The following is a 22,296-nucleotide window of genomic DNA, read 5'->3' on the forward strand; positions in this document are numbered from 1 at the left end:
CCGGCCCTTTACTTATGACACAGGCGCAGGCTTGGCACTACTTTGATGATGCAATGAGGCTACTGCGCACACAATTCACAAACACAGAAAATAGTTTTTTTTTTGGTTTGGAGTGTACTTTGGGGGTTACAGCACCCTTTAATGGTCAAGCCAGCCGGCCCTTTACTTATGACACATGCGCACGCTTGGCACTACTTTGTTGATGCACGTGCGGCTACTGCGCACACAATTCACAAAAACAGAAAAAATATTTTGTTATTTGGTTTGGAGTGTACTTTGGGGGTTACAGCACCCTTTAACAGTCAAGCCAGCTGGCCCTTTACTTATGACACAGGCGCACGCTTGGCACTACTTTGTTGATGCACGTGTGGCTACTGCGCACACAATTAGCAAACAAAGAAAAAATATTTTGTTATTTGGTTTGGAGTGTACTTTGGGGGTTACAGCGCCCTTTAACGGTCAAGCCAGCCAGCCCTTTACTTATGACACAGGCGCACGCTTGGCACTACTTTGTTGATGCACGTGCGGCTACTGCGCACACAATTCACAAACACAGAAGTTATTTTTTTTTTTGGTTTGGACTGGAGTGTACTTTGGGGGTTACAGCACCCTTAAACGGTCAAGCCAGCCGGCACTTTACTTATGACACAGGCGCACGCTTGGCACTAATTTGATGATGCACGTGCGGCTGCTGCGCACACAATTCACAAACATAGAAAATATATATTTTTTTGGTTTGGAGGGTACTTCGGGGGTTACAGCACCCTTCAACGGTCAAGCCAGCCAGCCCTTTACTTATGACACAGGCGCACGCTTGGCACTACTTTGTTGATGCACGTGCTGCTACTGCGCACACAATTCACAAACACAGAAAATATTTTTTTTTTGGTTTAGACTGTAGTGTACTTTGGGGGTTACAGCACCCTTTAACGGTCAAGCCAGCCGGCCCTTTACTTTTGACACAGGCACACGCTTGGCACTACTTTGTTGATGCACGTGCGGCTACTGCGCACACAATTCACAAACTCAGAAAATATATATTTTTTTGGTTTGGAGTGTACTTTGGGGGTTACAGCACCCTTTAACGGTCAAGCCAGCCGGCACTTTACTTATGACACAGGCGCACGCTTGGCACTACTTTGTTGATGCACGTGGGGCTACTGCGCACACAATTCACAAACACAGAAAATATTTTTTTTTTGGTTTGGAGTTTACTTTGGGGGTTACAGCACCCTTTAATGGTCAAGCCAGCTGGCCCTTTACTTATGACACAGGCGCACGCTTGGCACTACTTTGTTGATGCACGTGCGGCTACTGCGCACACAATTCACAAACACAGAAAATATTTTTTTTTAGTTTGGACTGGAGTGTACTTTGGGGGTTACAGCACCCTTTAACAGTCAAGCCAGCCGGCCCTTTACTTATGACACAGGCTCACGCTTGGCACTAATTTGTTGATGCACGTGCGGCTACTGCGCACACAATTCACAAACACAGAAAAAATATTTTGTTATTTGGTTTGGAGTGTACTTTGAGGGTTACAGCACCCTTTAACGGTCAAGCCAGCCGGCCCTTTACTTATGACACAGGCTCACGCTTGGCACTAATTTGTTGATGCACGTGCAGCTACTGCGCACACAATTCACAAACACAGAAAATGTTTTTTTTTTGGTTTGGAGTTTACTTTGGGGGTTACAGCACCCTTTAACGGTCTAGCCAGCTGGCCCTTTACTTATGACACAGGCGCACGCTTGGCACTACTTTGTTGATGCACGTGCGGCTACTGCGCACACAATTCACAAACACAGAAGATATTTTTTTTTTTGGTTTGGACTGGAGTGTACTTTGGGGGTTACAGCACCCTTAAACGGTCAAGCCAGCCGGCCCTTTACTTATGACACAGGCGCACGCTTGGCACTACTTTGATTATGCACGTGCGGCTGCTGCGCACACAATTCACAAACACAGAAAATATATATTTTTTTGGTTTGGAGTGTACTTTGGGGGTTACAGCACCCTTTAATGGTCAAGCCAGCCGGCCCTTTACTTATGACACAGGCGCACGCTTGGCACTACTTTGTTGATGCACGTGCGGCTTCTGCGCACACAGTTCACAAACACAGAAAAAATATTTTGTTATTTGGTTTGGAGTGTACTTTGGGGGTTACAGCACCCTTTAACAGTCAAGCCAGCCTGCCCTTTACTTATGACACAGGCGCACGCTTGGCACTACTTTGTTGATGCACGTGCGGCTACTGCGCACACAATTCACAAACACAGAAAAAATATTTTGTTATTTGGTTTGGAGTGTACTTTGAGGGTTACAGCACCCTTTAACGGTCAAGCCAGCCGGCCCTTTACTTATGACACAGGCGCATGCTTGGCACTACTTTGTTGATGCACGTGCAGCTACTGCGCATACAATTGACAAACACAGAAAATATTTTTTTTTTGGTTTTGACTGGAGTGTACTGTGGGGGTTACAGCACCCTTTAACGGTCAAGCCAGCCGGCCCTTTACTTATGACACAGGCGCACGCTTGGCACTACTTTGTTGATGCACGTGCGGCTACAGCGCAAACAATTCACAAACACAGAAAAAATATTTTGTTATTTGGTTTGGAGTGTACTTTGGGGGTTACAGCACCCTTTAATGGTCAAGCCAGCCGGCCCTTTACTTATGACACAGGCGCACGCTTGGCACTACTTTGTTGATGCACGTGCAGTTACTGCGCACCCAATTCACAAACACAGAAAAAATATATTTTTTTGGTTTGGAGTGTACTTTGGGGGTTATAGCACCCTTTAACGGTCAAGCCAGCTGGCCCTTTACTTATGACACAGGCGCACGCTTGTCACTACTTTTTTGATGCATGTGCGGCTACTGCGCACACAATTCGCAAACACAGAAAATATATATTTTTTTGGTTTGGAGTTTACTTTGGGGGTTACAGCACCCTTTAACGGTCAAGCCAGCTGGCCCTTTACTTATGACACAGGCGCACGCTTGGCACTACTTTGTTGATGCGCGTGCGGCTACTGCGCACACAATTCACAAACACAGAAAATATTTTTTTTTTGGTTTGGAGTGTACTTTGGAGGTTACAGCACCCTTTAACGGTCAAGCCAGCCGGCCCTTTACTTATGACACAGGCGCACGCTTTGAACTACTTTGTTGATGCACGTGCGGCTACTGCGCACACAATTCACAAACAGAGAAAAAATATTTTGTTATTTGGTTTGGAGTGTACTTTGAGGGTTACAGCACCCTTTAACGGTCAAGCCAGCCGGCCCTTTACTTATGACACAGGCGCACGCTTGGCACTACTTTGTTGATGCACGTGCAGCTACTGCGCACACAATTCACAAACACAGAAAATATTTTTTTTTTGGTTTGGACTGGAGTGTACTGTGGAGGTTACAGCACCCATTAGCGGTCAAGCCAGCCAGCCCTTTACTTATGACACAGGCGCACGCTCAGCACTACTTTGTTGATGCACATGCGGCTACTGCGCACACAATTCACAAACACAGAAAAAATATTTAGTTATTTGATTTGGAGTGTACTTTGGGGGTTACAGCACCCTTTAATGGTCAAGCCAGCCGGCCCTTTACTTATGACACAGGCGCAGGCTTGGCACTACTTTGATGATGCAATGAGGCTACTGCGCACACAATTCACAAACACAGAAAATAGTTTTTTTTTTGGTTTGGAGTGTACTTTGGGGGTTACAGCACCCTTTAATGGTCAAGCCAGCCGGCCCTTTACTTATGACACATGCGCACGCTTGGCACTACTTTGTTGATGCACGTGCGGCTACTGCGCACACAATTCACAAAAACAGAAAAAATATTTTGTTATTTGTTTTGGAGTGTACTTTGGGGGTTACAGCACCCTTTAACAGTCAAGCCAGCCGGCCCTTTACTTATGACACAGGCGCACGCTTGGCACTACTTTGTTGATGCACGTGTGGCTACTGCGCACACAATTCACAAACACAGAAAAAATATTTTGTTATTTGGTTTGGAGTGTACTTTGGGGGTTACAGCACACTTTAACGGTCAAGCCAGCTGGCCCTTTACTTATGACACAGGCGCATGCTTGGCACTACTTTGATGATGCATGTGCGGCTACTGCGCACACAATTAGCAAACAAAGAAAAAATATTTTGTTATTTGGTTTGGAGTGTACTTTGGGGGTTACAGCGCCCTTTAACGGTCAAGCCAGCCAGCCCTTTACTTATGACACAGGCGCACGCTTGGCACTACTTTGTTGATGCACGTGCGGCTACTGCGCACACAATTCACAAACACAGAAGTTATTTTTTTTTTTGGTTTGGACTGGAGTGTACTTTGGGGGTTACAGCACCCTTAAACGGTCAAGCCAACCGGCACTTTACTTATGACACAGGCGCACGCTTGGCACTAATTTGATGATGCACGTGCGGCTGCTGCGCACACAATTCACAAACATAGAAAATATATATTTTTTTGGTTTGGAGGGTACTTCGGGGGTTACAGCACCCTTCAACGGTCAAGCCAGCCGGCCCTTTACTTATGACACAGGCGCACGCTTGGCACTACTTTGTTGATGCACGTGCTGCTACTGCGCACACAATTCACAAACACAGAAAATATTTTTTTTTTGGTTTAGACTGTAGTGTACTTTGGGGGTTACAGCACCCTTTAACGGTCAAGCCAGCCGGCCCTTTACTTATGACACAGGCACACGCTTGGCACTACTTTGTTGATGCACGTGCGGCTACTGCGCACACAATTCACAAACTCAGAAAATATATATTTTTTTGGTTTGGAGTGTACTTTGGGGGTTACAGCACCCTTTAACGGTCAAGCCAGCCAGCCCTTTACTTATGACACAGGCGCACGCTTGGCACTACTTTGTTGATGCACGTGGGGCTACTGCGCACACAATTCACAAACACAGAAAATATTTTTTTTTTGGTTTGGAGTTTACTTTGGGGGTTACAGCACCCTTTAATGGTCAAGCCAGCTGGCCCTTTACTTATGACACAGGCGCACGCTTGGCACTACTTTGTTGATGCACGTGCGGCTACTGCGCACACAATTCACAAACACAGAAAATATTTTTTTTTAGTTTGGACTGGAGTGTACTTTGGGGGTTACAGCACCTTTAACGGTCAAGCCAGCCGGCCCTTTACTTATGACACAGGCTCACGCTTGGCACTAATTTGTTGATGCACGTGCGGCTACTGCGCACACAATTCACAAACACAGAAAAAATATTTTGTTATTTGGTTTGGAGTGTACTTTGAGGGTTACAGCACCCTTTAACGGTCAAGCCAGCCGGCCCTTTACTTATGACACAGGCTCACGCTTGGCACTAATTTGTTGATGCACGTGCAGCTACTGCGCACACAATTCACAAACACAGAAAATGTTTTTTTTTTGGTTTGGAGTTTACTTTGGGGGTTACAGCACCCTTTAACGGTCTAGCCAGCTGGCCCTTTACTTATGACACAGGCGCACGCTTGGCACTACTTTGTTGATGCACGTGCGGCTACTGCGCACACAATTCACAAACACAGAAGATATTTTTTTTTTTGGTTTGGACTGGAGTGTACTTTGGGGGTTACAGCACCCTTAAACGGTCAAGCCAGCCGGCCCTTTACTTATGACACAGGCGCACGCTTGGCACTACTTTGATGATGCACGTGCGGCTGCTGCGCACACAATTCACAAACACAGAAAATATATATTTTTTTGGTTTGGAGTGTACTTTTGGGGTTACAGCACCCTTTAATGGTCAAGCCAGCTGGCCCTTTACTTATGACACAGGCGCACGCTTGGCACTACTTTGTTGATGCACGTGCGGCTTCTGCGCACACAGTTCACAAACACAGAAAAAATATTTTGTTATTTGGTTTGGAGTGTACTTTGGGGGTTACAGCACCCTTTAACAGTCAAGCCAGCCTGCCCTTTACTTATGACACAGGCGCACGCTTGGCACTACTTTGTTGATGCACGTGCGGCTACTGCGCACACAATTCACAAACACAGAAAAAATATTTTGTTATTTGGTTTGGAGTGTACTTTGAGGGTTACAGCACCCTTTAACGGTCAAGCCAGCCGGCCCTTTACTTATGACACAGGCGCACGCTTGGCACTACTTTGTTGATGCACGTGCAGCTACTACGCACACAATTGACAAACACAGAAAATATTTTTTTTTTGGTTTTGACTGGAGTGTACTGTGGGGGTTACAGCACCCTTTAACGGTCAAGCCAGCCGGCCCTTTACTTATGACACAGGCGCACGCTTGGCACTACTTTGTTGATGCACGTGCAGCTACAGCGCAAACAATTCACAAACACAGAAAAAATATTTTGTTATTTGGTTTGGAGTGTACTTTGGGGGTTACAGCACCCTTTAGCGGTCAAGCCAGCCGGCCCTTTACTTATGACACAGGCGCACGCTTGGCACTACTTTGTTGATGCACGTGCAGCTACTGCGCACCCAATTCACAAACACAGAAAAAATATATTTTTTTGGTTTGGAGTGTACTTTGGGGGTTATAGCACCCTTTAACGGTCAAGCCAGCTGGCCCTTTACTTATGACACAGGCGCACGCTTGGCACTACTTTTTTGATGCATGTGCGGCTACTGCGCACACAATTCGCAAACACAGAAAATATATATTTTTTTGGTTTGGTGTTTACTTTGGGGGTTACAGCACCCTTTAACGGTCAAGCCAGCTGGCCCTTTACTTATGACACAGGCGCACGCTTGGCACTACTTTGTTGATGCGCGTGCGGCTACTGCGCACACAATTCACAAACACAGAAAATATTTTTTTTTTGGTTTGGAGTGTACTTTGGAGGTTACAGCACCCTTTAACGGTCAAGCCAGCCGGCCCTTTACTTATGACACAGGCGCACGCTTTGCACTACTTTGTTGATGCACGTGCTGCTACTGCGCACACAATTCACAAACACAGAAAAAATATTTTGTTATTTGGTTTGGAGTGTACTTTGAGGGTTACAGCACCCTTTAACGGTCAAGCCAGCCGGCCCTTTACTTATGACACAGGCGCACGCTTGGCACTACTTTGTTGATGCACGTGCAGCTATTGCGCACACAATTCACAAACACAGAAAATATTTTTTTTTTGGTTTGGACTGGAGTGTACTGTGGAGGTTACAGCACCCATTAGCGGTCAAGCCAGCCAGCCCTTTACTTATGACACAGGCGCACGCTCAGCACTACTTTGTTGATGCACATGCGGCTACTGCGCACACAATTCACAAACACAGAAAAAATATTTAGTTATTTGATTTGGAGTGTACTTTGGGGGTTACAGCACCCTTTAATGGTCAAGCCAGCCGGCCCTTTACTTATGACACAGGCGCAGGCTTGGCACTACTTTGATGATGCAATGAGGCTACTGCGCACACAATTCACAAACACAGAAAATAGTTTTTTTTTTGGTTTGGAGTGTACTTTGGGGGTTACAGCACCCTTTAATGGTCAAGCCAGCCGGCCCTTTACTTATGACACATGCGCACGCTTGGCACTACTTTGTTGATGCACGTGCGGCTACTGCGCACACAATTCACAAAAACAGAAAAAATATTTTGTTATTTGGTTTGGAGTGTACTTTGGGGGTTACAGCACCCTTTAACAGTCAAGCCAGCCGGCCCTTTACTTATGACACAGGCGCACGCTTGGCACTACTTTGTTGATGCACGTGTGGCTACTGCGCACACAATTAGCAAACAAAGAAAAAATATTTTGTTATTTGGTTTGGAGTGTACTTTGGGGGTTACAGCGCCCTTTAACGGTCAAGCCAGCCAGCCCTTTACTTATGACACAGGCGCACGCTTGGCACTACTTTGTTGATGCACGTGCGGCTACTGCGCACACAATTCACAAACACAGAAGTTATTTTTTTTTTTGGTTTGGACTGGAGTGTACTTTGGGGGTTACAGCACCCTTAAACGGTCAAGCCAGCCGGCACTTTACTTATGACACAGGCGCACGCTTGGCACTAATTTGATGATGCACGTGCGGCTGCTGCGCACACAATTCACAAACATAGAAAATATATATTTTTTTGGTTTGGAGGGTACTTTGGGGGTTACAGCACCCTTCAACGGTCAAGCCAGCCGGCCCTTTACTTATGACACAGGCGCACGCTTGGCACTACTTTGTTGATGCACGTGCTGCTACTGCGCACACAATTCACAAACACAGAAAATATTTTTTTTTTCGTTTAGACTGTAGTGTACTTTTGGGGTTACAGCACCCTTTAACGGTCAAGCCAGCCGGCCCTTTACTTATGACACAGGTGCACGCTTGGCACTACTTTGTTGATGCACGTGCGGCTACTGCGCACACAATTCACAAACTCAGAAAATATATATTTTTTTGGTTTGGAGTGTACTTTGGGGGTTACAGCACCCTTTAACGGTCAAGCCAGCCGGCCCTTTACTTATGACACAGGCGCACGCTTGGCACTACTTTGTTGATGCACGTGGGGCTACTGCGCACACAATTCACAAACTCAGAAAATATTTTTTTTTTGGTTTGGAGTTTACTTTGGGGGTTACAGCACCCTTTAATGGTCAAGCCAGCTGGCCCTTTACTTATGACACAGGCGCACGCTTGGCACTACTTTGTTGATGCACGTGCGGCTACTGCGCACACAATTCACAAACACAGAAAATATTTTTTTTTAGTTTGGACTGGAGTGTACTTTGGGGGTTACAGCACCCTTTAACGGTCAAGCCAGCCGGCCCTTTACTTATGACACAGGCTCACGCTTGGCACTAATTTGTTGATGCACGTGCGGCTACTGCGCACACAATTCACAAACACAGAAAAAATATTTTGTTATTTGGTTTGGAGTGTACTTTGAGGGTTACAGCACCCTTTAACGGTCAAGCCAGCTGGCCCTTTACTTATGACACAGGCTCACGCTTGGCACTAATTTGTTGATGCACGTGCAGCTACTGCGCACACAATTCACAAACACAGAAAATGTTTTTTTTTTGGTTTGGAGTTTACTTTGGGGGTTACAGCACCCTTTAACGGTCTAGCCAGCTGGCCCTTTACTTATGACACAGGCGCACGCTTGGCACTACTTTGTTGATGCACGTGCGACTACTGCGCACACAATTCACAAACACAGGAGATATTTTTTTTTTTGGTTTGGACTGGAGTGTACTTTGGGGGTTACAGCACCCTTAAACGGTCAAGCCAGCCGGCCCTTTACTTATGACACAGGCGCACGCTTGGCACTACTTTGATTATGCACGTGCGGCTGCTGCGCACACAATTCACAAACACAGAAAATATATATTTTTTTGGTTTGGAGTGTACTTTGGGGGTTACAGCACCCTTTAATGGTCAAGCCAGCCAGCCCTTTACTTATGACACAGGCGCACGCTTGGCACTACTTTGTTGATGCACGTGCGGCTTCTGCGCACACAGTTCACAAACACAGAAAAAATATTTTGTTATTTGGTTTGGAGTGTACTTTGGGGGTTACAGCACCCTTTAACAGTCAAGCCAGCCTGCCCTTTACTTATGACACAGGCGCACGCTTGGCACTACTTTGTTGATGCACGTGCGGCTACTGCGCACACAATTCACAAACACAGAAAAAATATTTGGTTATTTGGTTTGGAGTGTACTTTGAGGGTTACAGCACCCTTTAACGGTCAAGCCAGCCGGCCCTTTACTTATGACACAGGCGCACGCTTGGCACTACTTTGTTGATGCACGTGCAGCTACTGCGCACACAATTGACAAACACAGAAAATATTTTTTTTTTGGTTTTGACTGGAGTGTACTGTGGGGGTTACAGCACCCTTTAACGGTCAAGCCAGCCGGCCCTTTACTTATGACACAGGCGCACGCTTGGCACTACTTTGTTAATGCACGTGCGGCTACAGCGCAAACAATTCACAAACACAGAAAAAATATTTTGTTATTTGGTTTGGAGTGTACTTTGGGGGTTACAGCACCCTTTAACGGTCAAGCCAGCCGGCCCTTTACTTATGACACAGGCGCACGCTTGGCACTACTTTGTTGATGCACGTGCAGCTACTGCGCACCCAATTCACAAACACAGAAAAAATATATTTTTTTGGTTTGGAGTGTACTTTGGGGGTTATAGCACCCTTTAACGGTCAAGCCAGCTGGCCCTTTACTTATGACACAGGCGCACGCTTGGCACTACTTTTTTGATGCATGGGCGGCTACTGCGCACACAATTCGCAAACACAGAAAATATATATTTTTTTGGTTTGGAGTTTACTTTGGGGGTTACAGCACCCTTTAACGGTCAAGCCAGCCAGCCCTTTACTTATGACACAGGCGCATGCTTGGCACTACTTTGTTGATGCACGTGCAGCTACTGCGCACACAATTCACAAACACAGAAAATATTTTTTTTTTGGTTTGGACTGGAGTGTACTGTGGGGGTTACAGCACCCTTTAACGGTCAAGCCAGCCAGCCCTTTACTTATGACACAGGCGCACGCTTTGCACTACTTTGTTGATGCACGTGCGGCTTCAGCGCACACAATTCACAAACACAGAAAAAATATTTTGTTATTTGGTTTGGAGTGTACTTTGGGGGTTACAGCACCCTTTAACGGTCAAGCCAGCCAGCCCTTTACTTATGACACAGGCGCACGCTTGGCACTACTTTGTTGATGCACGTGCGGCTAGTGCGCACCCAATTCACAAACACAGAAAAAATATATTTTTTTGGTTTGGAGTTTACTTTGGGGGTTACAGCACCCTTTAATGGTCAAGCCAGCCAGCCCTTTACTTATGACACAGGCGCACGCTTGGCACTACTTTGTTGATGCACGTGCAGCTACTGCGCACACAATTCACAAACACAGAAAATATTTACTTTTTTTGTTTGGACTGGAGTGTACTTTGGGGGTTACAGCACCCATTAGCGGTCAAGCCAGCCAGCCCTTTACTTATGACACAGGCGCACGCTCAGCACTACTTTGTTGATGCACGTGCGGCTACTGCGCACACAATTCACAAACACAGAAAAAATATTTAGTTATTTGATTTGGAGTGTACTTTGGGGGTTACAGCACCCTTTAATGGTCAAGCCAGCCGGCCCTTTACTTATGACACAGGCGCAGGCTTGGCACTACTTTGATGATGCAATGAGGCTACTGCGCACACAATTCACAAACACAGAAAATAGTTTTTTTTTTGGTTTGGAGTGTACTTTGGGGGTTACAGCACCCTTTAATGGTCAAGCCAGCCGGCCCTTTACTTATGACACTTGCGCACGCTTGACACTACTTTGTTGATGCACGTGCGGCTACTGCGCACACAATTAGCAAACAAAGAAAAAATATTTTATTATTTGGTTTGGAGTGTACTTTGGGGGTTACAGCACCCTTTAACGGTCAAGCCAGCCAGCCCTTTACTTATGACACAGGCGCACGCTTGGCACTACTTTGTTGATGCACGTGCGGCTACTGCGCACACAATTCACAAACACAGAAGTTATTTTTTTTTTTGGTTTGGACTGGAGTGTACTTTGGGGGTTACAGCACCCTTAAACGGTCAAGCCAGCCGGCACTTTACTTATGACACAGGCGCACGCTTGGCACTAATTTGATGATGCACGTGCGGCTGCTGCGCACACAATTCACAAACATAGAAAATATATATTTTTTTGGTTTGGAGGGTACTTTGGGGGTTACAGCACCCTTCAACGGTCAAGCCAGCCGGCCCTTTACTTATGACACAGGCGCACGCTTGGCACTACTTTGTTGATGCACGTGCTGCTACTGCGCACACAATTCACAAACACAGAAAATATTTTTTTTTTGGTTTAGACTGTAGTGTACTTTGGGTGTTACAGCACCCTTTAACGGTCAAGCCAGCCGGCCCTTTACTTATGACACAGGCGCACGCTTGGCACTACTTTGTTGATGCACGTGCGGCTACTGCGCACACAATTCACAAACTCAGAAAATATATATTTTTTTGGTTTGGAGTGTACTTTGGGGGTTACAGCACCCTTTAACGGTCAAGCCAGCCGGCCCTTTACTTATGACACAGGCGCACGCTTGGCACTACTTTGTTGATGCACGTGGGGCTACTGCGCACACAATTCACAAACACAGAAAATATTTTTTTTTTGGTTTGGAGTTTACTTTGGGGGTTACAGCACCCTTTAATGGTCAAGCCAGCTGGCCCTTTACTTATGACACAGGCGCACGCTTGGCACTACTTTGTTGATGCACGTGCGGCTACTGCGCACACAATTCACAAACACAGAAAATATTTTTTTTTGGTTTGGACTGGAGTGTACTTTGGGGGTTACAGCACCCTTAAACGGTCAAGCCAGCCGGCACTTTACTTATGACACAGGCGCACGCTTGGCACTAATTTGATGATGCACGTGCGTCTGCTGCGCACACAATTCACAAACATAGAAAATATATATTTTTTTGGTTTGGAGGGTACTTTGGGGGTTACAGCACCCTTCAACGGTCAAGCCAGCCGGCCCTTTACTTATGACACAGGCGCACGCTTGGCACTACTTTGTTGATGCACGTGCTGCTACTGCGCACACAATTCACAAACACAGAAAATATTTTTTTTTTTGTTTAGACTGTAGTGTACTTTGGGGGTTACAGCACCCTTTAACGGTCAAGCCAGCCGGCCCTTTACTTATGACACAGGCGCACGCTTGGCACTACTTTGTTGATGCACGTGCGGCTACTGCGCACACAATTCACAAACTCAGAAAATATATATTTTTTTGGTTTAAAGTGTACTTTGGGGGTTACAGCACCCTTTAACGGTCAAGCCAGCCGGCCCTTTACTTATGACACAGGCGCACGCTTGGCACTACTTTGTTGATGCACGTGGGGCTACTGCGCACACAATTCACAAACACAGAAAATATTTTTTTTTTGGTTTGGAGTTTACTTTGGGGGTTACAGCACCCTTTAATGGTCAAGCCAGCTGGCCCTTTACTTATGACACAGGCGCACGCTTGGCACTACTTTGTTGATGCACGTGCGGCTACTGCGCACACAATTCACAAACACAGAAAATATTTTTTTTTAGTTTGGACTGGAGTGTACTTTGGGGGTTACAGCACCCTTTAACGGTCAAGCCAGCCGGCCCTTTACTTATGACACAGGCTCACGCTTGGCACTAATTTGTTGATGCACGTGCGGCTACTGCGCACACAATTCACAAACACAGAAAAAATATTTTGTTATTTGGTTTGGAGTGTACTTTGAGGGTTACAGCACCCTTTAACGGTCAAGCCAGCCGGCCCTTTACTTATGACACAGGCTCACGCTTGGCACTAATTTGTTGATGCACGTGCAGCTACTGCGCACACAATTCACAAACACAGAAAATGTTTTTTTTTTGGTTTGGAGTTTACTTTGGGGGTTACAGCACCCTTTAACGGTCTAGCCAGCTGGCCCTTTACTTATGACACAGGCGCACGCTTGGCACTACTTTGTTGATGCACGTGCGGCTACTGCGCACACAATTCACAAACACAGAAGATATTTTTTTTTTGGTTTGGACTGGAGTGTACTTTGGGGGTTACAGCACCCTTAAATGGTCAAGCCAGCCGGCCCTTTACTTATGACACAGGCGCACGCTTGGCACTACTTTGATGATGCACGTGCGGCTGCTGCGCACACAATTCACAAACACAGAAAATATATATTTTTTTGGTTTGGAGTGTACTTTGGGGGTTACAGCACCCTTTAATGGTCAAGCCAGCCGGCCCTTTACTTATGACACAGGCGCACGCTTGGCACTACTTTGTTGATGCACGTGCGGCTTCTGCGCACACAGTTCACAAACACAGAAAAAATATTTTGTTATTTGGTTTGGAGTGTACTTTGGGGGTTACAGCACCCTTTAACAGTCAAGCCAGCCTGCCCTTTACTTATGACACAGGCGCACGCTTGGCACTACTTTGTTGATGCACGTGCGGCTACTGCGCACACAATTCACAAACACAGAAAAAATATTTGGTTATTTGGTTTGGAGTGTACTTTGAGGGTTACAGCACCCTTTAACGGTCAAGCCAGCCGGCCCTTTACTTATGACACAGGCGCACGCTTGGCACTACTTTGTTGATGCACGTGCAGCTACTGCGCACACAATTGACAAACACAGAAAATATTTTTTTTTTGGTTTTGACTGGAGTGTACTGTGGGGGTTACAGCACCCTTTAACGGTCAAGCCAGCCGGCCCTTTACTTATGACACAGGCGCACGCTTGGCACTACTTTGTTAATGCACGTGCGGCTACAGCGCAAACAAATCACAAACACAGAAAAAATATTTTGTTATTTGGTTTGGAGTGTACTTTGGGGGTTACAGCACCCTTTAACGGTCAAGCCAGCCGGCCCTTTACTTATGACACAGGCGCACGCTTGGCACTACTTTGTTGATGCACGTGCGGCTACAGCGCACACAATTCACAAACACAGAAAAAAAAATTGTTATTTGGTTTGGAGTGTACTTTGGGGGTTACAGCACCCTTTAACGGTCAAGCCAGCCAGCCCTTTACTTATGACACAGGCGCACGCTTGGCACTACTTTGTTGATGCACGTGCGGCTAGTGCGCACCCAATTCACAAACACAGAAAAAATATATTTTTTTGGTTTGGAGTTTACTTTGGGGGTTAAAGCACCCTTTAATGGTCAAGCCAGCCGGCCCTTTACTTATGACACAGGCGCAGGCTTGGCACTACTTTGATGACGCAATGAGGCTACTGCGCACACAATTCACAAACACAGAAAATAGTTTTTTTTTTGGTTTGGAGTGTACTTTGGGGGTTACAGCACCCTTTAATGGTCAAGCCAGCCGGCCCTTTACTTATGACACTTGCGCACGCTTGGCACTACTTTGTTGATGCACGTGCGGCTACTGCGCACACAATTAGCAAACAAAGAAAAAATATTTTGTTATTTGGTTTGGAGTGTACTTTGGGGGTTACAGCACCCTTTAACGGTCAAGCCAGCCAGCCCTTTACTTATGACACAGGCGCACGCTTGGCACTACTTTGTTGATGCACGTGCGGCTACTGCGCACACAATTCACAAACACAGAAGTTATTTTTTTTTTTGGTTTGGACTGGAGTGTACTTTGGGGGTTACAGCACCCTTAAACGGTCAAGCCAGCCAGCACTTTACTTATGACACAGGCGCACGCTTGGCACTACTTTGATGATGCACGTGCGGCTGCTGCGCACACAATTCACAAACACAGAAAATATTTATTTTTTTGGTTTGGAGGGTACTTTGGGGGTTACAGCACCCTTCAACGGTCAAGCCAGCCAGCCCTTTACTTATGACACAGGCGCACGCTTGGCACTACTTTGTTGATGCACGTGCTGCTACTGCGCACACAATTCACAAACACAGAAAATATTTTTTTTTTGGTTTAGACTGTAGTGTACTTTGGGGGTTACAGCACCCTTTAATGGTCAAGCCAGCCGGCCCTTTACTTATGACACAGGCGCACGCTTGGCACTACTTTGTTGATGCACGTGCGGCTACTGCGCACACAATTCACAAACTCAGAAAATATATATTTTTTTGGTTTGGAGTGTACTTTGTGGGTTACAGCACCCTTTAACGGTCAAGCCAGCCGGCCCTTTACTTATGACACAGGCTCACGCTTGGCACTACTTTGTTGATGCACGTGGGGCTACTGCGCACACAATTCACAAACACAGAAAATATTTTTTTTTTGGTTTGGAGTTTACTTTGGGGGTTACAGCACCCTTTAATGGTCAAGCCAGCTGGCCCATAACTTATGACACAGGCGCACGCTTGGCACTACTTTGTTGATGCAAGTGCCGCTACTGCGCACACAATTCACAAACACAGAAAATATTTTTTTTTAGTTTGGACTGGAGTGTACTTTGGGGGTTACAGCACCCTTTAACGGTCAAGCCAGCCGGCCCTTTACTTATGACACAGGCTCACGCTTGGCACTACTTTGTTGATGCACGTGCGGCTTCTGCGCACACAGTTCACAAACACAGAAAAAATATTTTGTTATTTGGTTTGGAGTGTACTTTGGGGGTTACAGCACCCTTTAACAGTCAAGCCAGCCTGCCCTTTACTTATGACACAGGCGCACGCTTGGCACTACTTTGTTGATGCACGTGCGGCTACTGCGCACACAATTCACAAACACAGAAAAAATATTTTGTTATTTGGATTGGAGTGTACTTTGAGGGTTACAGCACCCTTTAACAGTCAAGCCAGCCGGCCCTTTACTTATGACACAGGCGCACGCTTGGCACTACTTTGTTGATGCACGTGCAGCTACTGCACACACAATTGACAAACACAGAAAATATTTTTTTTTTGGTTTTGACTGGAGTGTACTGTGGGGGTTACAGCACCCTTTAACGGTCAAGCCAGCCGGCCCTTTTCTTATGACACAGGCGCACGCTTGGCACTAATTTGTTGATGCACGTGCGGCTACTGCGCACACAATTCACAAACACAGAAAAAATATTTTGTTATTTGGTTTGGAGTGTACTTTGGGGGTTACAGCACCCTTTAATGGTCAAGCCAGCCGGCCCTTTACTTATGACACAGGCGCACGCTTGGCACTACTTTGTTGATGCACGTGCAGCTACTGCGCACCCAATTCACAAACACAGAAAAAATATATTTTTTTGGTTTGGAGTTTACTTTGGGGGTTACAGCACCCTTTAAACGGTCAAGCCAGCCGGCCCTTTACTTATGACACAGGCGCACGCTTGGCACTACTTTGTTGATGCACGTGCGGCTACTGCGCACACAATTCACAAACACAGAAAATATTTATTTTTTTGGTTTGGACTGGAGTGTACTTTGGGGGTTACAGCACCCATTAGCGGTCAAGCCAGCCGGCCCTTTTCTTATGACACAGGCGCACGCTTGGCACTAATTTGTTGATGCACGTGCGGCTACTGCGCACACAATTCACAAACACAGAAAAAATATTTTGTTATTTGATTTGGAGTGTACATTGGGGGTTACAGCACCCTTTAACGGTCAAGCCAGCCAGCCCTTTACTTATGACACAGGCGCACGCTTGGCACTACTTTGATGATGCAATGAGGCTAATGTGCACACAATTCACAAACACAGAAAATATTTTTTTTTTTGGTTTGGAGTGTACTTTGGGGGTTACAGCACCTTTTAACGGTCAAGCCAGCCGGCCCTTTACTTATGACACATGCGCACGCTTGGCACTACTTTGTTGATGCACGTGCGGCTACTGCGCACACAATTCACAAACACAGAAAAAATATTTTGTTATTTGGTTTGGAGTGTACTTTGGGGGTTACAGCACATTTTAACAGTCAAGCCAGCTGGCCCTTTACTTATGACACAGGCGCATGCTTGGCACTACTTTGTTGATGCATGTGCGGCTACTGCGCACACAATTAGCAAACAAAGAAAAAATATTTTGTTATTTGGTTTGGAGTGTACTTTGGGGGTTACAGCACACTTTAACAGTCAAGCCAGCTGGCCCTTTACTTATGACACAGGCGCATGCTTGGCACTACTTTGTTGATGCATGTGCGGCTACTGCGCACACAATTAGCAAACAAAGAAAAAATATTTTGTTATTTGGTTTGGAGTGTACTTTGGGGGTTACAGCGCCCTTTAACGGTCAAGCCAGCCGGCCCTTTACTTATGACACAGGCGCACGCTTGGCACTACTTTGATGATGCAATGAGGCTACTGCGCACACAATTCACAAACACAGAAAATATTTTTTTTTTTGGTTTGGAGTGTACTTTGGGGGTTACAGCACCCTTTAACGGTCAAGCCAGCCGGCCCTTTACTTATGACACATGCGCACGCTTGGCACTACTTTGTTGATGCACGTGCGGCTACTGCGCACACAATTCACAAACACAGAAAAAATATTTTGTTATTTGGTTTGGAGTGTACTTTGGGGGTTACTGCGCCCTTTAACGGTCAAGCCAGCTGGCCCTTTACTTATGACACAGGCACACGCTTGGCACTACTTTGTTGATGCACGTGCGGCTACTGCGCACACAATTCACAAACACAGAAAATATTTTTTTTTTGGTTTGGAGTTTACTTTGGGGGTTACAGCACCCGTTAATGGTCAAGCCAGCTGGCCCTTTACTTATAACACAGGCGCACGCTTGGCACTACTTTGTTGATGCACGTGCGGCTACTGCGCACACAATTCACAAACACAGAAGATATTTTTTTTTTTGGTTTGGACTGGAGTGTACTTTGGGGGTTACAGCACCCTTAAATGGTCAAGCCAGCCGGCCCTTTACTTATGACACAGGCGCACGCTTGGCACTACTTTGATGATGCACGAGCGGCTGCTGCGCACACAATTCACAAACACAGAAAATATATATTTTTTTTGGTTTGGAGTGTACTTTGGGGGTTACAGCACCCTTTAACGGTCAAGCCAGCCGGCCCTTTACTTATGACACAGGCGCACGCTTGGCACTACTTTGTTGATGCACGTGCGGCTACTGCGCACACAATTCACAAACACAGAAAATATTTTTTTTTAGTTTGGACTGGAGTGTACTTTGGGGGTTACAGCACCCTTTAACGGTCAAGCCAGCCGGCCCTTTACTTATGACACAGGCTCACGCTTGGCACTAATTTGTTGATGCACGTGCAGCTACTGCGCACACAATTCACAAACACAGAAAATATATTTTTTTTGGTTTGGAGTTTACTTTGGGGGTTACAGCACCCTTTAACGGTCAAGCCAGCTGGCCCTTTACTTATGACACAGGCGCACGCTTGGCACTACTTTGATGATGCAATGAGGCTACTGTGCACACAATTCACAAACACAGAAAAAATATTTTGTTATTTGGTTTGGAGTGTACTTTGGGGGTTACTGTGCCCTTTAACGGTCAAGCCAGCTGGCCCTTTACTTATGACACAGGCGCACGCTTGGCACTACTTTGTTGATGCACGTGCGGCTACTGCGCACACAATTCACAAACACAGAAAATATTTTTTTTTTGGTTTGGAGTTTACTTTGGGCGTTACAGCACCCGTTAATGGTCAAGCCAGCTGGCCCTTTACTTATGACACAGGCGCACGCTTGGCACTACTTTGTTGATGCACGTGCGGCTACTGCGCACACAATTCACAAACACAGAAGATATTTTTTTTTTTGGTTTGGACTGGAGTGTACTTTGGGGGTTACAGCACCCTAAAAATGGTCAAGCCAGCCGGCCCTTTACTTATGACACAGGCGCACGCTTGGCACTACTTTGATGATGCACGTGCGGCTGCTACGCACACAATTCACAAACACAGAAAATATATATTTTTTTTGGTTTGGAGTGTACTTTGGGGGTTACAGCACCCTTTAACGGTCAAGCCAGCCGGCCCTTTACTTATGACACAGGCGCACGCTTGGCACTACTTTGTTGATGCACGTGCGGCTACTGCGCACACAATTCACAAACACAGAAAATATTTTTTTTTAGTTTGGACTGGAGTGTACTTTGGGGGTTACAGCACCCTTTAACGGTCAAGCCAGCCGGCCCTTTACTTATGACACAGGCTCACGCTTGGCACTAATTTGTTGATGCACGTGCAGCTACTGCGCACACAATTCACAAACACAGAAAATTTTTTTTTTTTGGTTTGGAGTTTACTTTGGGGGTTACAGCACCCTTTAACGGTCTAGCCAGCTGGCCCTTTACTTATGACACAGGCGCACGCTTGGCACTACTTTGTTGATGCACGTGCGGCTACTGCGCACACAATTCACAAACACAGAAGATATTTTTTTTTTTGGTTTGGACTGGAGTGTACTTTGGGGGTTACAGCACCCTTAAATGGTCAAGCCAGCCGGCCCTTTACTTATGACACAGGCGCACGCTTGGCACTACTTTGATGATGCACGTGCGGCTGCTGCGCACACAATTCACAAACACAGAAAATATATATTTTTTTGGTTTGGAGTGTACTTTGGGGGTTACAGCACCCTTTAACGGTCAAGCCAATTGGCCCTTTACTTATGACTCAGGCACACGCTTGGCACTAATTTGTTGATGCACGTGCGGCTACTGCACACACAATTCACAAACACAGAAAATATTTTTTTTTAGTTTGGACTGGAGTGTACTTTGGGGGTTACAGCACCCTTTAACGGTCAAGCCAGCCGGCCCTTTACTTATGACACAGGCTCACGCTTGGCACTAATTTGTTGATGCACGTGCAGCTACTGCGCACACAATTCACAAACACAGAAAATATATTTTTTTTGGTTTGGAGTTTACTTTGGGGGTTACAGCACCCTTTAACGGTCAAGCCAGCTGGCCCTTTACTTATGACACAGGCGCACGCTTGGCACTACTTTGATGATGCAATGAGGCTACTGTGCACACAATTCACAAACACAGAAAAAATATTTTGTTATTTGGTTTGGAGTGTACTTTGGGGGTTACTGTGCCCTATAACGGTCAAGCCAGCTGGCCCTTTACTTATGACACAGGCGCACGCTTGGCACTACTTTGTTGATGCACGTGCGGCTACTGCGCACACAATTCACAAACACAGAAAATATTTTTTTTTTGGTTTGGAGTTTACTTTGGGCGTTACAGCACCCGTTAATGGTCAAGCCAGCTGGCCCTTTACTTATGACACAGGCGCACGCTTGGCACTACTTTGTTGATGCACGTGCGGCTACTGCGCACACAATTCACAAACACAGAAGATATTTTTTTTTTTGGTTTGGACTGGAGTGTACTTTGGGGGTTACAGCACCCTAAAAATGGTCAAGCCAGCCGGCCCTTTACTTATGACACAGGCGCACGCTTGGCACTACTTTGATGATGCACGTGCGGCTGCTACGCACACAATTCACAAACACAGAAAATATATATTTTTTTTGGTTTGGAGTGTACTTTGGGGGTTACAGCACCCTTTAACGGTCAAGCCAGCCGGCCCTTTACTTATGACACAGGCGCACGCTTGGCACTACTTTGTTGATGCACGTGCGGCTACTGCGCACACAATTCACAAACACAGAAAATATTTTTTTTTAGTTTGGACTGGAGTGTACTTTGGGGGTTACAGCACCCTTTAACGGTCAAGCCAGCCGGCCCTTTACTTATGACACAGGCTCACGCTTGGCACTAATTTGTTGATGCACGTGCAGCTACTGCGCACACAATTCACAAACACAGAAAATTTTTTTTTTTTGGTTTGGAGTTTACTTTGGGGGTTACAGCACCCTTTAACGGTCTAGCCAGCTGGCCCTTTACTTATGACACAGGCGCACGCTTGGCACTACTTTGTTGATGCACGTGCGGCTACTGCGCACACAATTCACAAACACAGAAGATATTTTTTTTTTTGGTTTGGACTGGAGTGTACTTTGGGGGTTACAGCACCCTTAAATGGTCAAGCCAGCCGGCCCTTTACTTATGACACAGGCGCACGCTTGGCACTACTTTGATGATGCACGTGCGGCTGCTGCGCACACAATTCACAAACACAGAAAATATATATTTTTTTGGTTTGGAGTGTACTTTGGGGGTTACAGCACCCTTTAACGGTCAAGCCAATCGGCCCTTTACTTATGACTCAGGCACACGCTTGGCACTAATTTGTTGATGCACGTGCGGCTACTGCACACACAATTCACAAACACAGAAGAAATATTTTGTTAGTTGGTTTGTAGTGTACATTGGTGGTTACAGCACCCTTTAACGGTCAAGCCAGCTGGCCCTTTACTTATGACACAGGCGCACGCTTGGCACTAATTGGATGATGCACGTGCAGCTACTGCGCACACAATTCACAAACACAGAAAATATTTTTTTTTTGGTTTGGAGTGTACTTTGGAGGTTACAGCACCCTTTAACGGTCAAGCCAGCCGGCCCTTTACTTATGACACAGGCGCACGCTTGGCACTACTTTGTTGATGCACGTGCGGCTACTGCGCACACAATTCACAAACACAGAAAAAATATTTTGTTATTTGGTTTGGAGTGTACTTTGAGGGTTACAGCACCCTTTAACGGTCAAGCCAGCTGGCCCTTTACTTATGACACAGGCGCACGCTTGGCACTACTTTGTTGATGCACGTGCAGCTACTGCGCACACAATTCACAAACACAGAAAATATTTTTTTTTTGGTTTGGACTGGAGTGTACTGTGGGGGTTACAGCACCCTTTAACGGTCAAGCCAGCCAGCCCTTTACTTATGACACAGGCGCACGCTTTGCACTACCTTGTTGATGCAC

This window comes from Taudactylus pleione, unplaced genomic scaffold, assembly GCF_031769625.1.
Source record: "Taudactylus pleione unplaced genomic scaffold, aTauple2 ptg000135l, whole genome shotgun sequence".
NCBI classification, from domain to species: domain Eukaryota; kingdom Metazoa; phylum Chordata; class Amphibia; order Anura; family Myobatrachidae; genus Taudactylus; species Taudactylus pleione.